Source organism: Xiphophorus hellerii, chromosome 13, assembly GCF_003331165.1.
Source record: "Xiphophorus hellerii strain 12219 chromosome 13, Xiphophorus_hellerii-4.1, whole genome shotgun sequence".
NCBI classification, from domain to species: Eukaryota; Metazoa; Chordata; class Actinopteri; order Cyprinodontiformes; family Poeciliidae; genus Xiphophorus; species Xiphophorus hellerii.
In genome coordinates, this window is record NC_045684.1 from 2,831,459 (window position 1) to 2,836,220 (window position 4,762).

At 42.3% G+C, this 4,762-nt stretch overlaps 1 long non-coding RNA gene across 1 annotated transcript; it reads right to left on the reverse strand.

Annotated features, from left to right (window-relative positions):
- Nucleotides 1-255: 255 nt before the first annotated feature.
- LOC116730693 (uncharacterized) lies at nt 256-1,148 on the reverse strand. Its single transcript, XR_004341392.1, has 2 exons — nt 938-1,148; nt 256-436 (listed from the first exon to the last, which is right to left on the reverse strand). It is a non-coding gene; the product is annotated as an uncharacterized LOC116730693 (long non-coding RNA).
- Between the last annotated feature and the right edge of the window lie 3,614 nt (nt 1,149-4,762).

Sequence of the window (4,762 nt, forward strand, 5' to 3'; positions counted from 1 at the left end):
CCTGAAAACGGTGATTGTCAGGATGTTCAATGAGACTGTCAGTGCTGAAGACATCTGTATGTGGCTGGGTAGATACTGCACTGTGAGAGGCCAGGCTATGAAGGTGCGGGATGTGGACGGCATCTGGAACTGTGCTTGGCGGGTCCCCATTAAGCAATGGGAAGACCCCCAAGGCTTCCAGGGCCTGAAGCATCTCCCCTCAATGACAGTCCTGGGGGAGAACAGGGGCTACATTCACTATCAAGGCCAACCCAAACTGTCAAGTTCTTTTTTAAACTGTGCAACTTCCCCACTTGAAAAGGGATGGATGACCCCATGCAGATTCTTAATGGCAGGGATTTTACTCGAAGGACCAAACAGTTTTCCTTGCTTTTACTTCCATTTATTTCAGTGTATGGACATATTCACCATTGATCCAGAGGATGCAGGTAAAAACCTTTAAACAAACCCAAAAAATAATAATTACTAATCTGTATAAATTAATTTCACTTAGTTGCAAATTATATAAATAATACCAAGCAACCCATCACAAATTAAATATACAAAATAATCAAAATTAAATACACAAGTAACTAAACTTATGTTAACTTTAACTTAACTTTAAAGTGCATTCCAAGTTAATATTTACATTTCATACACATACATTTCTTAGCATACAACATCTGCTTCTCAACATTAATAATAAATATTTATCATAAATTTAGCTTTAAATTATTCTTTGAAGTTGATGGTAAATTAACAATTGAACTTGTTACCCAAATCCATTTCATCAATGCAATAATCAATTCAATCATAAAAGTCCATCAGTCAATGAACGGCAAGCGTCGCCGCTGCAATCCACCACCTCAGTTCAGCTGTCACTAATGATCCGATCGGCCAAACTGGATTGTAGACAACTTTGCGGTCCGATCTCATAACAACACAGTTTATATCTTACCGGCTGCCTCTCTGCTCATCTAAAAGATCATCCAGTTGTACACAGGTTGACTAGGATCTGTGATTCACAAAGTCCCAAACTCCTGTCCTCTTTGTTTGACGGCTTTAACTTCCGTCTTCTCTTTTTTTTTTCCTTGTCCGTCCCGCTTTTAGGTCCGTGTGGGAACGCACAACTTTTTTTTTTTTTTTTCTTCTTTCTGATTTGACTTCACACAAACTGTGTCGGAAGTGCGGCGAGCATGGTCATCTGGCCGAAACTTATGAAAAAGTATTCTGCGGTAAATGTCGAGAAGTGGGACACACTTTTGATGAATGTACGAACGGGCGGAAATGTAATTTGTGTGGTGGACAGGATCATTTGTTCAGAGACTGTCCAAAATCGTTTGCAAATAAACTGAAAAAAGGAAAAGAGACGCTAACAGAAACGGTAAATGAGCAAGTGGACGCAGCTGGGTTGGAAAATTCAAATCTCCCGCCAGGTCCTCTGATTGGAGGAGAGGAGAGGGCGGGGAGGGGAAGGAAGCCCCCCCCCAGACTTCCCATTGTTTAATGGGGACCCGCCAAGCACAGTTCCAGATGCCGTCCACATCCCGCACCTTCATAGCCTGGCCTCTCACAGTGCAGTATCTACCCAGCCACATACAGATGTCTTCAGCACTGACAGTCTCATTGAACATCCTGACAATCACCGTTTTCAGGGAGTTGTCAGTCAGTTTCTCGACGTCAAATACTGAAAACTGGGTCTTAGCATTTTCAAACCGTGTCCAAAATTCCTTAAGAAGTGCGGCAGAGCAAAAACTTACGTCATATCCCTTATTGAAAGGCAGGGTAAGGATACAATTCAGGTCATCTGGCCGAAACTTCATCACCTGTTGAATCAGCTTCCTGGAAAAGTCCAATCTCGTTATTCTATTTTCTTCTTCTTTTTCTTTAAATAAAAATCGAACACTGTGGTGCCTCCGCATGCTGGCATGGCTAGCCGCCATGGTGGAGGCACCACCAGTTAAGGTTTAAAACCTTTACTAAAACCAATAAATAGTTAAGAATAGTGATGTTACGTGATGTGCCGAGGCTTCGAGGTGTGTGTCGAGTAATGGAGGGGGCGTTTCCGTAAAGCGCGTATCGAGGCTTGCTTCATTTAGGGGAGGAGCCGAAAACGATGACGTCCGAAGCCTCGCTGCCTGGCTGTACCACGTGACTGCTTCGGGAAGTGGCTCTGATGTTGGCGCGGGGTTTGACAGCTTTAGAAACCCCACAGGCTCCAATCAAAATGTGGGTTGTTGTAGGCGAGTTGTGGTCAGTTCAGAGAGTGGATAGAGTTTTGATAGTTTGGATAGCAGAGTTTGGATAATGGTTATTTAGTTTGGTGTTTGGAGAGTTTAGTAGATAGATAGATAGATAGATAGATAGTTAGATAGATAGATAGATAGATAGATAGATAGATAGATAGATAGATAGATAGATAGATAGATAGATAGATAGATAGATAGATAGATAGATAGATAGATAGATAGATAGATAGGAGATTTAGGAGCGCGAGGACAGGATAGGAGTAGGATGGAGCCGGCGAGAAAGAGGAGGATTTCCCCTCCTCTTTCGATTTCGATTTGATAAGCCCTAACAAGGTAAGGTGAACTGAACATTTGCAGATGCATTACGTTTGCTTATGAGGAACTGTATTTTTCACTGTTTCTTCATTTCTGTAAAGGTGAGGTGTTTATTGTGCTCCAAGGAGTTGGGAGAATAAAAACTGTGGAGAAATTGTTGTTTCTTAATAAAAATGCATGAAATCATCCAAGTTACACAAGCATTAGCCTGTTCACCACCCCCTCCCTAGTTCCACAAGCACTTTCATTGTCCTCTGCCTGATTAAGCCCAGGCCATTTTTCTAGAGTCACAGAAAAACATTATTACACAACATGCCATATCACATGACACTACTATTTTGGGAATAATTACACACAGAGGATACATTCAAACAATATTTTATTATACACATATGTGTATACATAATTTATGTTGACAAATGATTTCGTCCTACACCTTTTGTGAAGTCATTCCCAAGAGCCATAATAGACAAAAATTCAATGCATCACACGTGTTAAGATACAGCTGGCTGTGATTATACACCTGGCCAGTAGGTGGTTTCGTGTGCACATGAAGCCTCAAGAAATGAACCCTTTCTCGAACCAGTTGGCTCAAGTGGTTCAATGCCTCATGAGGCTTCATCTCACCATCACTAGTTAAGAAACACCAATAAATACAAATAAAAGGTAAAAGATATTTTCCACTACTTAGTGGTCAATATCTCAACCGGGGACAAAATTTACTGAACCTCTAAATCAGTGGTAACAGCCAAGTCACAAAGACTACCGCTATCACCACCCAAAGGAGGGGACCGCTGTCTTAGCCAAAAGGCCGAGAAGGTGTAAAAACACAACAAAGCTACATAAACATTGTTGCGGCCCCTGGCCTCTTCAGGCTGTGGAGGCTCTTTGTTTTTTTTCTATTATGCAGGATCAGCTGTGCGGGCACAGCTTTCTGATTGGCTGCCTAGAGGCTGCAGGAGAGCAGCCACCCCATTGGATCAGCAAAGCCAATCAGACGTTGATGAGACCCACCTGCACCATATAAAAGATGTCTGAGTTCATTCCCCCAGGGGGGGCAGCTAGCAGGAAGAGGTTAATAAAAACTTCACTTTAACACACGCAATACCAGAGAAAGGTCATTTAACATTTCTACCTTTGGAGTCCAGAGACGGGTCGACTGACCTGAAGGATTTTAGCTAGCAGGCGCTTTTGTTCTGTAAATAAGGCCATTACCCTGGTAATTACCCTGGTAATTGCCTCAACGCATCTCACAGTTGCACAATTGTTCCTTAGACTTAGACTTAGACTGACTTTGTCGTCATTTTGCATGCACAGGGTGTACACAGAACGAAATTTCGTTGCATACGGCTCAGGACAATGTTTGAGGTTCCAATGTTGTGAGGTTACTCCAGAATAAAATAAAATAAGGTATAAAATGTGAATATAAATCTAAATCTAAAATATAAAGTGCAGGACTGACAGTAAAATATAAGTTATTTAGCTCTGTACATGTGCAAGGTATAAAGTGGAGACCAGTTTTTGAGTACAGTCCAGTTAAGAGTTCACCAGTCTGATGGCAAGTGGGAAAAAGCTGTTTCGGAACCAGGTGGACCTGCACCGGATGCTGTGGAACCTCTTTCCAGAGGGCAGCAGGGAGAACAGTCCATGGTGGGGGTGTGAGGGGTCACTGATGATGTTTCGGCCTCAGGACACGCATCCTGCATCGATGGTTGACCTGACACTTCGCCCTTTTGCCTGAGCTGGGTGTGGAAGGTTGTTGCCGAAGCAGTTTCTCCTTGTGGGCCTTCTTCTCACTCACATGAGAGTTACCCAACTCTTTTGCAAGCTCAACCAGGAAGTCCACCCGTCTCTCCTGCACCCCAATGCATGCCTGATAAATGTTTCCATGTTTGCCAGGTTTGCTGACCAGCTGTCACATAGTGATGGAACCTTGGTCACCCCCCGCAAGATAATGACTGAAATAAATGCCATTAGTTCTTGAGAACTAAATAGGTGAAGCAGTCACCTATTTATCCTCCACAGCACAAAAGGCTGCATGCAAATTTGCATGTGCAAAGTCTCCCAGATCTCTTTTGCTTACACTTTTTGCATGATTTTTTTGAGGTGGATCAACACAATTAATTTGGTTAGTTTATTTCTAAACTGTCATTTTAAACCCTCTTAGCTTTATTTAAAAGAGAAACATTACTAATTTCTTTTAGAAAAACCTTTGCATA